This window comes from Aotus nancymaae, unplaced genomic scaffold (genome assembly GCF_030222135.1).
Source record: "Aotus nancymaae isolate 86718 unplaced genomic scaffold, 86718_ANA_hifiasm-v0.15.2.pri h1tg000049l, whole genome shotgun sequence".
In the NCBI taxonomy this organism is placed as follows: Eukaryota; Metazoa; Chordata; class Mammalia; order Primates; family Aotidae; genus Aotus; species Aotus nancymaae.
In genome coordinates this window covers 24030278-24048269 of record NW_026988463.1, presented here as the reverse complement: position 1 = coordinate 24048269, position 17992 = coordinate 24030278, and the positions used below count along the sequence as shown (strand labels likewise).

General features: G+C 43.3%; 1 protein-coding gene across 1 annotated transcript in view; it reads right to left on the bottom strand.

The window, feature by feature from the left end:
• The window catches only part of HS3ST4 (heparan sulfate-glucosamine 3-sulfotransferase 4), a 429862-nt gene that overhangs the window by 219028 nt on the left and 192842 nt on the right, over positions 1-17992 (bottom strand). The window lies entirely within an intron of this gene.

Sequence of the window (17992 nt, the reverse complement as noted above, 5' to 3'; positions counted from 1 at the left end):
AGGATAATGGCCTCCAGCTGCATCCCTGTTGCTTCAAAGGACATGATTTTGTTCTTGTTTTATGGCTGTGTAGTATTCTATGGTGTATATGTACCACATTTTCTTTATCCAATCTGCTGTGGATGGACAGCTGGGTTAATTCCATGTCTTTACTATTGTGAATAGTGCTCCGATGAACATATGGGTGCATGTACCTTTTTGGTAGAATGATTTATTTTCCTTTGGGCAGGTACCCAGTAATGGGATTGCTGGGTGGAACAGTAATTCAACTCAGTTCTTTGAGAAATCTCCCCTCTCCACAGTGACTGAAATACTTAACATTCCCACCAGCAATGTATAAATGTTGCCTTTTCTCCACAAGCCTGCCAACATCTGTTATTTTATGACTTTTTAACAAAAGCCATTCTGATTGGTGTGACATGGTATCTCACTGTCCTTTTGATTTGCATTTCTCTGATGATTTATGATAATGAGCATTTTTCATATGTTTGTTAGCTGCCTGTATGTCTTCTTCTGAGAAGTGTCTGTTCAGTCCTTTGCCCTGTAGGTCAATATTTAAGGAAACCGGGCCAGGTGCGGTGGCTCAAGCCTGTAATCCCAGCACTTTGGGAGGCCGAGGCGGGTGGATCACGAGGTCAAGAGATCGAGACCATCCTGGTCAACATGGTGAAACCCCGTCTCTACTAAAAATACAAAAAATTAGCTGGGCATGGTGGCGTGTGCCTGTAATCCCAGCTACTCAGGAGACTGAGGCAGGAGAATTGCCTGAACCCAGGAGAAGGAGGTTGCGGTGAGCCGAGATCGCGCCATTGCACTCCAGCCTGGGTAACAAGAGCGAAACTCTGTCTCAAAAAAAAAAAAAAAAAAATATTTAAGGAAACCTAAAGGTTAAGCAAAATGAGGGCTTGAAGGCTGTTAGAACCCTGTAGTATTATTTCTGACTTGGCTCTGTTGAATCACCCAAGACATTTCACTCCACCTGTTCCCAGACCATCACAGCATCCTTCAGTACTTTGGTAGTCATGTTTGTGGCAGAAGTAACAAAAACAGAGCTGGAGTCAGGGGACGTGGGTTTAAATGCCAGGAAATCTTTACAGAGACTGAGGCCGGGCACAGCGGCTCATGCCTATAATTCCAGCACTTTGGGAGGCTGAGGCGGGCGGATCACAAGGTCAACAGATCAAGACCATCCTGGCCAACATGGTGAAACCCCCTCTCTACTAATATAGAAAAAATAGGCGGGTGTGGCAGTATGCGCCTGAAGTCCCAGCTACGTGAGAGGCTGAGGCAAGGGAATCACTTGAACTTGGGAAGCAGAGATATTGCAGTGATCTGAGATCGCACCTCTGCACTCCAGCCTGGCGACAGAGTGAGACTCTGTCTCAAAAAATATAAAAAGAGACTGAGATTCTGTTGGTCAGGAGTAGGGTCCAGAGGGACATGATGCAGAGCCTAGCCCAACACTTCCCACTCCCAAAACCAGTCACTCACCGGGGCCTTGGACATTAGCTCCCCCGTCTCCCGCCAGTCTCCTCCATTCCTGGCCCTCTGTCTGCTTGTCCACTGCTTCAGATTGAATGTTTATATCTCCTTGAAATTCAGATGTTGAAGCCTAATTCACAATGTAGTGGTGTCAGGAGGTGAGGCTTTGGGGAAGTGATTAGGTCATGAGGGACCTCATGAATGAAATCTGTGCACTTGTAAAAAGAGACACAAGGAAGATGATCTCTCTCTCTCTCTCTCTCTCTCTCTCTCTCTCCTCTCTCCTCTCTCTCTCTCTGCTGTGTGAGTATACAGCAAGCAGCAGCCATCCGCAAGCCAGGAAGCAGGCCCTCTCCTGGCCTCAAATCTTCCAGGGTCTTGACCTAGGACTTCCTGCCTCCAGAACAGTGAGACATAAATTCTTACTGGTGAAGGTGCCGCGTCCACGGCATCCAGTTACAGCAGCCCAGCCAACTGACACAGTCCCACTTTCAGCTCCGGTTTCCAATCCTTCTCTGGTCCACTGCCTGCTCATCGAGCTCCTGACACCTCTCCTGTGACCACCCCAGCATCCATTCACCCTCTACAAATCTATCAGAGTGATCTTTCTAAAACACAACTCGGATCACATCACTCCCTGTGACCAAAAAGTTCAATCATTCTCCACTGTCCTCATATGTCGTCCCCCGACCTACAGTGCCTGATCCTTGTCTACTGAGCAAGCTTAATATCCGGCCATATCCCATTTATCCCTCTACCTGGTCATATATTAACTCACATTACTCTGTTCTCCCAAGCCTGGGGGCCTGTGTACGCATGGTTACTATGGTCCAGAAGTGCCACACACACACGTGAGCACACAAACACACACACACACAATCTTGCCTCACCCATCTATCCTTTCCTCTCAGCCCTGGTTTCAGGCCGCTCCTAGAGGGACCCCAGTAACATGTCCTCTTGTTATAGCTCTCATCATACTTCCTTGCCCTTACCGTTTTTCTCCTCTATCTCCCACATCAAACTAAGCCCAGGGCTTTTATTTGCTCACCTCTGCATCACAATTGTCCAGTGCCTGGTATGCAGTAAGTGCTCAATAAGCATTTGCTGAATGACTACATAATTGCTAAACATGATGCATTCCATAGTGGAGGTAAATATGGAATGATGTGAGAAGGAATTGTCCTACCAACTTGACTTAAATAAAAAGAGGCCGCTGGGTACAGTGGCTCACATCTGTAATCCCAGCACTTTGGGAGGTGGAGGTGATCACTTGAGGTCAGGAGTTCAAGACTAGCCTGGCCAACATGGTGAAATACATCTCTACTAAAAATACAAAAATTAGCTGGGCATGGGGGAAGGCACCTATAATCCCAGCTACTCAGGAGGCTGAGGAAGGAGAATCTATTGAACCTGAGAGGCAGAGGTTGTAATAAGCCAAGATTGCACCATTGCCCTCCAGCCTGGGTGACAAGAATGAAACTCCATCTCAAAAAAAAAAAAAAAAAAAAAGAAAATGAAAAAGAGGGCTACACCACAGGATGTGACAGTGTTACAGAAAACCCAGAGGGGCCGGGGAATATTTTCCTCCTAACAACTTCCCACTCTGCTTTGGGAGCTGCTTTTTTGCTCACCTTGCCTCCCCCAGCATCAATGATTTATTGACTAGTGACTTCTTTGCCTAGATCTGGGAACAACTTCATTTGCATACTAGACCGTTTTGTTGCAGTCAAATCAGGCTTAAATTAAGAAACTGCTTCTGATAAACTAGGAGTCACCCCCTTCTCACAGAACACAGCATCTGAAAATCTGATGAAGTTCAAAGCACTCCAGGGAAAGCCACTAGAATGGCAATGGAACAGTGTCCTGAGTAGAGAAAGGAATGAACTGAGGTTATTTAGGGTAAGAAAATAGCTACTTGAGGGAGATGTTTCCATTCTGTTCACAGGGATTACAGGGAATAATATTTAGGTTCACCTGACATGCATTAGAGGGTAGTACAAGGACCACACAGATAGAAATCTCCCTGATCTAAAACCTGGAAGAAATGCTTCACCGCCCAAGCAAATCTCTACTGGCTGGCCTGGTAAGTGGTGGAGAAGGCGGCAAGGTAGAGAAAGGAACTCTCTGGACATCCTGAGGTATCGCTGGATATTCTAAACTGGGATAGGATGTTCACAGCTCAGGGATATTATTGCAGGTGAGGCACAGAGGACATATATTATTAGCACCTGTCCAACGCCCATCACCTTGTTTGTTAAGTGGACTCCACAACTTTCATTTGAAAAAGTAACCTTTTATGCTCAGTGAATGGGGTGGGGCTGTCCCCCTTTCCAGGCTCTAAACATAGGTATATGACCCAAACTGGGCCATTCAAAATACCACAACACCATGGCCACAGTGATTGGCCTATGAATTTGCATGTGGCTCAAAACTAGCCAATAGGCTCCCTCCCTGGTCCATGAATTAGCATGTGACCCAGTGCTGACCAGTAAGATCCTTCCCTGGTCCATGAATTTGCATTACCCAAGGCTGACCACTGGGATTTCTCCCTGGTCCACACATTTGCATGTGGTTCAAGGCTGACCAGTGGGATCCCTCCCTGGGACTTTGTCCACAGAAACTGCTAATTGGGAAGCATGTCAGGCAAGTAAGTTCATATCATTCCCCTACTTTAAAATCTCCAACAGCTTCCCATTAGGCCTAAAATAAAATCTAGACTCTTTATCATGGCCATAATCCCAGCACCATCCTTCATCAGCTTCTTGCATTTCCCACATAACTTTTTGATCGCTAAGCCCGTGCCATCCTAGTCTCCTTTGATTTATTCAAACATAGCAAAATCATTCCTGCCCTGAGTCTTTTTAGGCACTGTTCCTTCTGCCTGGCACACCATTCCCCACATCCACACACGGTGGGCTCTCTCCCTTCACCTGAGCCTTCACACACATTAACAGCTCAAACAGATTTTCTGTGACTACTTCTTTGCTCTCGCTCTGTATTCCCTTACCCAAGTCTATTCTATCACACTGTTAACTAAAATTATACATCTGTTTTCATTTGTCTATTTATTTATTCTATCTTCTCTCTCTGGAAATAAGTTCCATGAGGTCAAGGATTTTGCTGTCTTGTTCACTGCTATATCCCTGGTTCTTGCAACATGCCTAGTGCATAGCAGTCCCTAGTAAGTATCTTACAGATGAGTTAAGAAGGGAATAGATTTGTCCTAACCGAAAACAGAGCCCTGAAAAAGGGGGTGGAAAATGGCTCTGAAAGATAGAGACAGAATTCCTCACAACATCACTGAGGCATGTGGACACAGCTGAGGCTATCTCCCCCTGGACTTGTCAGTTAAGTGAGCAAATAAATTTCCTATTTAGTGTATGCTGGTTGGACCTACATTTCTGTCACCTGCAACCAAAGATGGATACCAGGTGGTGGAGCCCGATCTTGAGTGCTCTCTTCCGTTTCAACTCATCCATTCTCTCAATATATTTGAACAAGCCTTTTTCACCGCAGCTTAGGCTGCTGTCCTCTGTCACTCACTGTTGACTTAACATGGCTTAGTTCCAGGCCTTTTACCTGGCAAGTAAGATGAGGCTCAATGAGACATAGAGGAGGTTAAATTGCAAAAAGTGAAAGAAAGTGTGGTCGGGGTCATAATGTTTTAGATGTGACAGAATCAGCTCCTCTACTCTTGCTGTGCCTGGGCCCCTCCTTACTCCTGCAGAGGCCACTTCAGCCTGCCCCATGCTTGCCCCTAAAACACAGTCCCTCTCTCTGGGATCAGCTCTGACCCCAAAGAGAAGCAACTAATCATCTCTAGTCTCACGTTCTTTTGAGGTCAGATTTTCTAATAGGCTGGCCTGAACTTTATTCCTTCGTTTTGGCCACTAACTTCCTTGCTTATTCCCTAAGCCTGAGTCTCTGTCTTGAGAACCTACTTAATGATGATAATAATAGTAAACTCTTGGCTTTAGTTGGGATTTACAACGTCTGAGTACATGCTATTAGTTCATGTAATCTTCACAATAATCCAATAAGACTGGTACAACTGGTAGTTCCATTTCATAGATGAGAAAGCAGAGGCACAGAGTTCAAGTGACTCACCCAACATCATACAGCTAGTAAGTGGTGAAGTCGCGATGTGAAGCCAGGCAGTCTGACTCCATAGCCCGTGCTACTGACAATAACACTATAATAATAATTTCATAAGACTGCATCACTTGTGGCAGACTAGAGTCCCCAGAGATAGGGGCAACAAATCTCCCACCCCACAACTTTCTTACAACATCACTTCAACATCCCTTTCATTGGATGGCTGGGGCTTATGCTTCTTCCCTTTGAACCTAGAGTATGTGATGCTATGTGACTTTGAGGTTCAGTAATAAAAATGCCATCTGTCCGTCTTGTTCTCATGGGACACTCAGTCTCGACAAAGAGACCACATGATGATACCATGGGTAAGTGTTCTACCTGGCAGCTCAGCTGAGGTCCCAGAGGAAAGCCAGCATCACCACAAGACAGGTGAGTAAAGATATCTCTGAGGGTTCCTGCTTCCCATCATTGAGTTACCCCTAGCCTTTAAGTTTTCCCAGCTGAAGCCCCAGATATTAGGAAGCAGAGAAGGTCTCCTAAATGCCAGACCTACTGAATATGTGAGTCTAACAAAACGGTCATTTCAAGCCATTAGGTTTTGTACTGGTTTGTTACACAGCAAGAGTAACTGGAATATCATCTCCTATCTGCAACCTTAAATATACCCAGTCTATAGAACTGAGACTCTGAACAGTATCTGGTTCAGTCCCTAATACCCGGTGACAAGCTCATCATAGTCTGCAAGGCTGAAACGTTACCCTATTTCTTCTTGTTGGGCTTCCTGAGTGCCCACAGTCAACCTCAATTATCACTCTTGTCTGTAGCCAGATCCTCACATCACCAAATGCTACCAGCTAGACTGAACTTGCTTCCCTTCCTGAAGCTGTTTCTGACCCCTCAGAGTTCACCCATAGATCCCAATTACCTGTCTCATTCCCTTCCCAGCCAGTCCCATTCATTTTCAAATGAGCCAGTCATGGTTCAGAAATGGAATTTGATCTACCTTCTCCATTTGAGAGATGCACAAATGGAAACCAAGCAAAATAAAACAATATACTAGCAACTGATATCTCTTGAATCCTTACTGTATGTTATTCCATCTAACCGTAACATGTTACTCTACACATTTAGCAATATTGACCCCATTATACAAATGAATATCCTGAGGTTCAAAAAGAATAAACCATGTTTGGTCATGCAGTAAGGTTAAGCTGACTCAGTGTCCCCAGACAGGTCAAATCTTGAAAGATTGACGACAAGATAAATCATAGATTCCATGTTGGAAAAACCACTGGGTTTCTCTCCAGGCAATAAGTGTACCTGATGTCCCAGCAAGACACCAGCCTTGGTCTAAATTTCCCCTTCCTTGCAAACACACTTATGTCATCAATTCCTCTAGGAAATAAAGATGGTCCTTTTCCATGAGCTGATGCAGTAGGTGTGGCTAAGGAGACATGCATTGGCCAGAACCCTCCAATTTTTTTTTTTTTGTCTCTATGTCACATTCCGGGACCTAACACTGTAAGGTCATCTGGGTCCTTACCCTAGGAGATAATAACAAATCCATCCTTGATGGGTGTGTGATGCCTTCCTACAGAAGGAAATATCTAGTGATGGCTAAGAGGACAACCTGTGGAGTCAGACAAAGGTATAAATGCAGGCTCTGCTACTTACCACATTATTTGTGTGACTTGGGGCAAATTGTGTAACCTCTCTGAATCTCCATGCCTTCATCAATATAAAGGGAATAATAATATAATAAGATTCATCTCATAGGGTTGTGAGGTCTTCGTGAGATAATGCAGTGTATTAAAACAGTGTACCTGTTCTCATGCTGCTACAAAGACATACCTGAGACTGGCTAATTTATAAAAGAAAGAGGTTTAACTGACTCATAGTTCCACATGGCTGGGAAAGCCTCAAAATCATGGTGGAAGGTGAAAGGCACATCTTACACGGCCACAGGCAAGAGAGAGAGCATGTATAGGGAAATTCCCCTGATAAAAACCATCATATCCCATGAGGCTTATTCACTATCAGAGAACAGCACAGGAAAAACACACCCCAATGATTCAGTTACCTCCCACCGAGTCCCTCCCATGACATGAAGGGATTATTACAATTCAAGGTGAGATTTGGGTGGGGACACAGCCAAACCATATCATGCAGAGCGCTCAGCACACAATAAAAGCCAAAAGAAATTACCATTACTAATGTGGTTATGCATGAAATGGCATACGTCCTTACCAAACACACATGAGCAGAATCTCACTATATTCTAGAAAAACCACCCTGTAATTTCAATTTACAGCATGAACAATCCCTAAAATCCCACTAAGAATCAGGAATGCCATTCCTCAGATTTCTAAGTGTTCGTTCATATGATTTCAACCACTAATTGTTTATTGATTGTGTCTGAATGTTGCTAAGAAACATTTAGCCACCAGTCATTCTTAGCAATTGTAAGACACTAATTCCTAAATTTCAATCTTCTCTAGCCAGTCTGGGGATTGGAAATCCCTGCTTCTGACCTAGGGGCTGGAGGGGAGAGCCCCGACTTTCTTGGTCTCCAGTCTAAGAAACAATTAGGCAAATGATGAGCTCAGAGTCCCATCCTTCTGGCAAAGGAGAGAGTCCCTCAGAGCGAGTGAGAAAAGATTCAATTGTAATCCAGCTAATGCATCTCCGGAAGGGTTGCTATCTGCTGCAGAGCACTCCCCATTAAAGAAATCAATTTCTCATTGGACTTCTCCTCCTGTGGCGCATATTGAAGTGGGATCTGACAAGGATGGAAAACAGATTTGCGTTAAATACTGCCAATAAAGCTTGTAGCTCAAGGTTATAGCAGTCAATGGAAATCCAGTGTCTTGGAAACTCTGACACCCTCATCCATCAGTTAGTGTCAGCAGCTCTGAAAGGAAGGGGTTGGTCTGGCTCAGGAAGGGGGACGGTTGTCAAGACTAGGAATTTGGAGCCATGGAAGCTGATTTCATGGATGTGTTAATTTCATAATAGGCCCTTGAAACAGGCCTGAGCTTCCAGACCTCCAAGCACCTGAGCATCTTTTCAGAGTTTTGTTGTTGTTGTGAATATCTCTTGTATTTCCCAACATCTATTCTCTCTTCTTTTTCTACCCAATAGTACCCACTTTATCTCAGGGAATAGCTCCTCTTCTACTACTTTGTCTACAAGAATAAGGAGAATTTAACCCAACTCCAGCTCCAAGGATACGCAGGCATGTGAGCTCAGCCTGCCAGATCAGAGTAGAGCAGCACCCGGAGCTCAGTGAGAGGTTTGGGTACATGCACATGGCCCAAGGAAGGACAGACAGAGCCAGTGCTGCTCAGTCTTGGAAGTCATTGTAATTTTTTGTTAAAAGGAGTCATCTTTCTACCAGGTGGCTGGGGAGAAAGGATGCAACCTGAAGCTTCTGAAAACTATCTTCTCACAATAAGAAGTGAATAAAATCAGGCCAGAGAAAAGCAGAGATAAGAGACGGAGAGACGTAACCCAAAATCCAATTAGGTCATTTGAGCTCCTAGATCAAACTTCTCCTGAACACCATCAACCAGATGTTTTCATTCCGAGATCCAATACCTTTCATTTTTCTTTGTTTCAACCCAATTAGAGCTGGGTTTCTGACATACAATTAAGAAAGACCTAACTGTTCCCGTGTAGCAGTATAGCCCAGACGAAGCAGGCCTGCTTGCTCAGTGGAGGCCAACTGAAGTCCACATTCAGCAATTAGTCACATCTTTCAATCAGTTACAACTTTCATGGTGTGAACAACATACAGGCATATTATGGAAGATGTCACATGATTGATGGAAAAGTGGATACATACCCCAAATCAAGTGTAGCAGATGCTAGGGATGCTCCACCCATAGCCACTGGATGTCTTACCATTTCCATGCTCACCATTCTGACTTCCAACCTTCAGAGCCTCCAGCTTTATGGGATGGCCGCTCTCAGTTGCAGAAGTCAGCTGTGCCCATCACAAGTCAGTAATTCATATCTGGGGATTTATTTATCTCTGGTAATTAATTTCTCAGAATTAATATCTCCCTGTAGACAACCCTTTCCCATTGACTAAGTGGGTGGGGGTTAAAATACTCCACCTCCCTAGCCCTTCAGTGAGGATGACTGTGAGAATATTTTAAACCATGGGATAAGGCTTTAGACACTGACTGGGATAGCTGTCTTACTAATGCACCCCTAATCACCTGACATCCCTTCCCCTGTCACCTTCCTACTTCCTTAAAGGTATAAATAAACTATATACCTCTAAGTAAACTATATATCCTTGTCTCAGTGTCCACTTTTGTCTAAAGAACAGAAACTTCCTCAAATTCCCCATCAGCTTTTTGTTATTCCCCCAATGGACATTCCTTTCACAAAAAGCCCTTTTTCCCCTACCCCCAGGTCACTGAACCTTCTACAAATCCCCTTTTATGATCCCTTACACATTTTTCTCTCCTTTAGTCTGTATATCCCATGAAGCAAAACAAAATCCTAGAAGCTCTCACACCCCTTCCACCCACTCCAAAAACTTACCAATATATTCACACAGCAAAAATAGATTTCTTCCAGAAGGAAATGCTGTTGCCACCCAAATATAATTTACCTCTAAATACCAGAGCAAAGGACAAGCAGTCAGCCCTGTGCTGGTGTCAAAGCTGAAGCCGAAAGTCAGAAGCACCACCTGCTGGGTTCTCCAGGGTCGGGCTCCAGCCTGCCTCACCTCCCACCTCTCCTCTCACCCCATCGTCTTCCTTTTGACATTTAATGCAGATCCAACCATGCTGAATGAACTACTTGTGGTTCCCCTAAAATAGGCCATGCTGTCTCTTTCCTTCTGCCTTTTTAAATGCTGTTCCATCTGCCTGAAATATCTTGTCTACTCAGAAGCTCTTAAAGAACGTGTTTCCTTCTCACCCCACCCAAGCTCATGTGTTGGAGAACTTTCTCACCCTAAAGAGAGAGAACTTGGAGTGGGTTGCTTCGGGAAACTGAGCCTCCTGCTCTCTGAGCAGATGATCAAGCCAGGCCTGATGATAACCTGCCCAGATGTTATAAATGGGAATGCAGATTTGGATAATAAAGTGGTTCCTGAATTCAGGACAAGCACCACTATTATTTGGGTGTTTTTACCGTTCATTTTATGTGGTACACAAACACAGCAATAGATAATATTAAAATACACAGTAAGGGCTGGGCATGTGGCTCACGACTCTAATCCCAGCACTTTTGGGAGGTCGACGTGGGCAGATCACTTGGGGTCAGGAGTTCGAGACCAGCCTAGCCAACATGGCGAAACCCCATTTCTACTAAAAATGCAAAAATTAGCCAGGCATAGTGGTGCACGCCTATAATTCCAGCCACTCAGGAGGCTGAAGCAGGAGAATCGCTTGAACCAGGGAGGCAGAGGCTGCAGTGAGCCAAGATTGAGCCACTGCACTCCAGCCTGGATGAAGGATTAGACAGCTCTGTCTCAAAAAAAGCAAAAAACTACACAGTAAGAAAGGTACCCTTGTTTCAATTATTCTTCATTCTTTTTGATTACTTACAAAAGAGAAAGTCTAATTTCTGTTATTTCTTTGTCTTTAGCACCTAACTTTTGCTAATCTCTCATGTTGGTCAGGAAAAAGAAAGTGTAATACTGTTTTCTTCTCTTTGTATTATGTTTATAATTTCCTTCTACTTAGAGAAAGGTAGACCTTTTGTTTCTTTTCCATTTATACTCATGATGTAAAATTTTCATTTAAATGCAGACTCAAAATAAAGATACTAAGTAAATGTTTACACACGTATACGTGCATGTGTAATACTGTGTATATATATATGTATATATATATGTATATATATATATAAAATGTTACAAATATTTAACATTAATCACAGCTGGTGCTTGGATATGCCAAAAATTTGTGAAGGTGGCAATCAAATGAATCAAGTTGTGGTTGAGGGGCAGGCAGGGTTGTTGAGGGGTAGAACCACAACAGTAGATTGGAGTAGCTAAACCTTAAGACTAATTCCTTTTTTGAAACTTAATCAGTGTATGCAGTGCTTGGTGGCCAGTGCCTCAAGTAAGGTACCCTAAAGTTGCATAACTCGAGAAACTGGCTGAAGCTGATTTTCCCAGCTTCCTAAACGGTTTTAGAAACCAGGTAACACTGTGAACTTTTCTCCTTGGTCCCCTCCTCTGAGAATCTCCAAACTGAATGTTCACATTCCTGGATTATTGCAGAGTTGAAAAACCAGTGTTTTAGCTAACGCGCGGCTACTCTGAAGTACAAGGCAGAGGAAGTCCCCATCTTGCTGAATCCCAGCTGTGATGTAGGACAAAGGCATTTCTGCCTTTGATAAACAAATGAAGCTAAACATTAAAGGTACTTTCTGATCCTCATTTAAGGAGGCAGCCCCAAAGCAAACCAGCCAGACCTTCCTAAGCAGCTTTGGACATCAAGGTTGAAAAGTGGTTAAGCTTGTTGGTTTTTATTCTGAAATGGTTAAGCTTGTCATTTTTATTCTGAAATGGGGCTAAGAGATATGCAAAATGGGGTTTTTCTCCTCCTAAGCTTTCTGACTGCTCCTTTTCACAAAACCAAATTCATTCAAATCTATTTCTTAAGTAACCCTTTATGAACCAGGCATTGTTCTGGACACTTAAGGGTAAACAAAAAGTCAGAATCTACAAAGTACTTAACCCCTGCCAGGTGTGGTGGCTGAAGCCTGTAATCCTATCACTTTGGGAGGCTCAGGCAGGCAGATCAACTGAGGTCAGGAGTTCAAGACCAGCCTGGCCAACATGGTGAAACCACGTCACTACTAAAAATACAGAATTAGCCAAGCATGGTGGCTCGTGCCTATAATCCCAACTACTTGGGAGGCTGAGGCCAGAGAATCACTTGAACTCAGGAGGCGGAAGTTACTGTGTGCTGAGATCATGCCACTGCACTCCAGCCTGGGCAATAAAGTGAGACTCCATCTCAAAAACAAACAAACAAACAAACAAACAAAGCACTTCACCTCAAAAACCGATGTTCTAAAGACACTACAAAGGGGAGACAGACAATAAATACACAAGAACATAAGTAAACGAAATCATAACTCCAGAAGGGATGATGCTATTTTTAAAATTAAACAGGATTTCTTGAAGTATGTCTGTGGCATGTGTGTGTGTGCATGCTGTGTGTGGACAGCCAAGGTGGCCAGTGATGACCTCTGTAATATTTTGATCTGAGACTTGAATCATGAAAGAAGCAGCCTTACAAGATCCGAGGGAAAGGCATCCCTGGTAAAGTGACAGCATGTACAGTAGCCAGCCCACAGAAGTCCTTCAATTCATCTCGTCCTTATTTACTTTCCTCGAGTACTGAACCTTCTCTATTCACCCTCCCCTTCTTTTTCCATGACTTAGAGCCATGGCTCTGAACTGAGTTGGACTCTTTTTTTTTTTTTTGAAACAGAGCCTTGCTCTGTCGCCCAAGCTGGAGTGCAATGGCATAATCTCAGCTCACTACAACCTCCATCTCCCAGGTTCAAGCAATTCTCTAGCCTCAGCCTCCCAGGTAGCTGGGATTACAGGTGCTCACCACCACACTCGGCTAACTTTTGTGTTTTTAGCAGAGACAAGGTTTCACCATGTTGGCCAGGCTGGTCTCGAACTCCTGACCCCAAGTGATCTGCCCACCTCAGCCTCCCAAAGTGCTGAGATTACAGGCATGAGCCACCATGTTGAATGGGGTTGGATTCTTAATAGCATTGTTAATCATGTGGCTAATCTTGTTGGAGTCTCAGTTTTCCCATCTGCAAAATGGTAACAATAATAACACTTATTTTATAGGATTGCTGTGAAAATTCAATGATAAATATAAAATGCTCAGCTTATTCCTGGGGAAACACTCTGCCATGGTTACTCATCCCTCAAATGTTATTGCTTTCCCTGGACAAATTCCAGAAGACACAAAGGTTCCCATGGTCTAAACATCTAGTCCTCTCCAAAACCTGATCTGAATTTGAAGTCTAGGCCCATTCCTGTTTGAATGAGTTTGGGATTAATTATTACAAAACAGAAACTGATGTAATTTATTTATTTATTTTGGTTTTAGATACTTCCTGCTACCCCATCAATAGCTAGAGCATTCTCTGCCCACTGTCTTCGGTATGTTTTTTTTTTTTCAGCAGGGATCCAAAGAGAGAAAGAGTCAGTACTTGGCCTTTGAGGTTCAAAACGGGCCTTTGAAACTCAAGGCAGGGACTACAGTCTTAAGCAAAAAGGCTTTTTGAGTTTCAAGAGCCTGCGTCTTTTGAGTTTCAAAAGAACAAAATCCTAGGCTAACTAATAGGCATAGAAGAATATGCTCATTGATCTGTGAGAATGAGATTTTTGTCTGTGAAAAAATCCTACAGGCCAGAGAGAAGCAGCAGAGAAGAAACAAGAAAGTTAGAATCTGGTCAGGGTACCTGGTTTAGCCAAGGTCAATGGAATATGAGTTCAGAATAAAATGCAGACAGGAGGGTAAAGGGGAGCTTCTTTTCACATGTCAAGTGAAGACCAGGAAAGTGAGCAAGATCTGTGATCTCTCCATCACCCTCCCAGAGGTCAGAGCAGTAGAACAAGAATGACAGCTGGTGGAATGAGGGGAAGAGGCTGGGTCCCCCAGATCTGGAGGAAGAAGTGAGTTTGCCTTCCTTCCATCATTCACATGAGCACGGTGCATCACCATGTTAATTGCCTTCTTGTGGGCAGTTGGTAAAGACAGTGGACAGCATGTCTCAACAAAGAGAAAGCTGTCTGTGTCCCAAGACTTGGCTTCACACCATCTGAATTATCCTATGTGGAAAAAAAAAAACCCTTTATGATGATTCAGAGTAGTCATAAGCCCTCTAGGTGAATAAGCTTCAGGAATAATAGCTTCAGTAGAACTCAAAAGGAACAGTTTGACTTCTCCCTAGAGCTGGAAGGACGCTAAAACATCCCTTCATTATACACTTGCAATCAAAAGAGATTTGCTGGAAAGACAATCTACCATCAACAAACTAATGGCCCAGAGAAAAGGGTTCCAAAACTGCCTGCCATGAAGCTGGCATAGCCCTCTGCTCCCCTACCCTCCAACTCATTTTCTCTCCTGGAACTGGAAGGTAATTTCAGGAACATAAACTTCTGCAAAGTGGTGTTAGACTGGAGGGACTATGTCCCAAAGTCTCCCAAGCTCTTCCCTTTCACTTTCTAGACTCCATACTCCAGGAATCTTTTACAGCAGCTCTTACAACTAATTTGACCAAGAAGGGCTGGAGGAGACTTCTCAAAGGTGTATTCAGTTCAAGGATACACCTGGGTTGCCCTCTGGACTCCGTAGCAGATGAAACAGAAGCCACTCAACACTAGCTTACCTGAATTTACAATGACTCTGCTCACATTTAGATCAACAAGAAAGAGGGACAGAGGGTAACTGCCTCAGTTTTCCCAAAGAGGCTTAGCCTTTGGATCTCCGAAAGCAAAGTCATCTGAAGCTACCAAAAGCAAAACTACAAGAAGCAAAGGTTAATTGGCTGCCTTCGCTCAGAAAGAACGTTACATCAATACTGTCCCTAAAAAAGAGTAATTAGAATCCAGACTATGAATCCGAAGCTTTTATTTTTAATAAAATCAATTGCATAGCCAGTGTAATTTGTACTCAGAGTGAGAAACCCCTGTAGGTCACCAAGCTCGCTAACAGCCCCTCCTCTGAGGATCACCATTCTCTGATTCCTGTTCCCACGACTCTGGCCAGTCCTACATCAACCCAGAATGACCACCTAGGGAAGCCAGGTGATCACCTACCACAAGTGAAGAATGGTGCTTCCATCAGCCACAACAAATCCTTCTGATAAGAACCCTCATGAAGATGAGAGGCCGCAGGAGCCTTCTGTCTGCATGCCCAACACGAAGAAACAGCTCTCAGCCCAGTTCACCCAAATAACCACTTCATCTGGAGTTTGCCCCTCAACCACTTTTGAATGTCTATCCAAACATCAGTTGTCCTTTATTGCCATTCTCTGATATCGAAGGATTTTATTTTAAACTAATTTGCCTAAGGACAGTTTCATCTTAATTTTACATGTCTAATAAACACTGAACAAATCCCAAGTGCAGTTTAGGAATGTTCTATGCCCTTAGGGATTTCTTTCTCTAACTTTATTTTTTTAACTATGAAATTCTAAAGAGTTGAGTTTTGGTTATATTCTTTTCTTCAAAATTTATTTTAATTTATATTGACAGACCAAAAACAAAAAGGAAACCATGAAAATGCTCAAAATGAAGTTGAATGTCTTTGTCATTAAATAAAATGGTTTAGATAAATTTGCCTTCAAGGAGTCCTCACTCCTGTCTCCTGTCTTCACCCTTTCTTGTTTATTTATTTTTTTCCACTAGGATATCCCCTCCCTAAATTTCTGCCTGTTCTTAAATGTTGTTGAAAAGGTCTTATCACCATTGTTTTAATGGAGCCAGCCAGTTCTCACTTGTCTCCTTGATGGGTGAGCCATCCGTACTCAAATCAGTATAAGAAAACTAAGCTTTCTCATCTCATAGACTATCAGGCAGAACTAGAGGAGACCACCTGTCAAACACATCCGCCCACAAACCACTGAACTATCCCAAAGTCTATAAAAATCCATTCCTGCAATCTTAACTAGAGTCACACTCTTTATTTAAAAGACATACAAGCAAGCAAATCCTCTGTATTAGAATGTCTCTATTCATTCCACCTGCCTGTTCCTATTTTCCCTCTATTATTTCATTTCTTAATTTAGCAACCCAAGCACTCCATGAGTTATTTAGCAATTACTGGGGTACACGCAGGTCTAACACACTGTGGCAGTGGGGAGGGGGAGGTGACGAATGCCCATTAGTGCTAGGCCCAATAATGGCCCTATAATGCTGCCTCGCACTTAGCCAGATGAAAGAGGCTATATATTGTGAGGGATTTTAAAGGATGTCACAAACCTTAATTAATTCTCCGTGTGCCAGGAGGAAAGTATTTACTTCCATTTGGGACTCCAAGAACTACTGCATAGAGATGGCTGCATGTCAAAAAACAACCCTAAATCAAGTTCACCTTATACTTCATAGAAGTGGTTGAAAGCACATTTGCATCTGCCACTCTTAGTTCATTCAACAAACATTTACTGAGCGTTAACCACATGTCAGGCACTATGCTAGATTCTGAGAGAGACACTAAATGACAAGGTCCCTGGCCAAATGGAACTTAGAGTCTCAGGGATGAAATAGCCATTAATCCAACATATTTCATGAATTCATTAATCACACAAACAACCTACAGACTAACATAAAGAGAAGTTGCTTGGTACTAAGAGAGAAGCTGTTAAAACTTTAAGTCTCAGGAAAAAGAGGTCTGTGTTTGAGTTACTGTACTACCAATTATTAGCTACCCACTTGATATGGTTTGGCTGTGTCCCCACCCAAATCTCACTTTGAATTGTAATAATCCCCACATGTCAAGGTGGAGATAACTAAGTCTGAGGGCAGTTTCCCCAATACTGTTCTTGTGGTAATGAATAAGTCCCATGAAATATAATGGCTTTTTAAATGAGAGTTTCCCTGCACAAGCTCTCTTGTCTGCCACCATGTAAGACGTACCCTTGCTTCTCCTTTGCCTTCTGCCATGATTGTGAGGCCTCCCCAGTCACGTGGAACTGTGAATCCATTAAATCCCTTTCCTTTATTACCAAGTCTCAGGTATATGTTTATTAGCAGCTTGAGAAGAGACTAACGCATCACGCTTAGACTTGTTCTTCCTTAGGTTCAGTTTCCTCATCTAGCAAACAGTGCCTGATATGGTTTGGCTCTGTGTCCCCACCCAAATCTAATCTTGTAGCTCCCATAATTCCCATGTGTTGTGGGAGGAACCCTATGGGAGATGACTGGATCATGGGGGTGGGTCTTTCCCATGCTGTTCTCATGATAGTGAATAAGTCTCAGGAGATGTGATGGTTTTAAAAATGGAAATTTCCCTGCACACATTCTCTTCTCTTGTTTGCTGCCATGTGAGATGTGCCTTTCACTTTCTGCCATGATTGTGAGGTCTCCTCCGCCACATGGAACTGTAAGTCCAATAAACTGCTTTCTTTTGTAAATTGTCCAGTCTCAGGTACGTTTTACCAGCAGTGTGAAAATGGACTAATACAGTAAATTGGTACCCGTACAGTGGGGCGTTGCTGAAAAGATATCCGATAATGTGGAAACGACTTTGGAACTGGGTAACAGAACAAAGTTGGAAGAGTTTGGAGGGCTCAGAAGAAGACAGGAAAATGTGGGAAAGTTTGCAACTTCCTAGAGACTGTTGAATGGATTTGACAAAAATTCTGATAGTGATATGAAAAATAATGTCCAGAATGAGGTGGTCTCAGA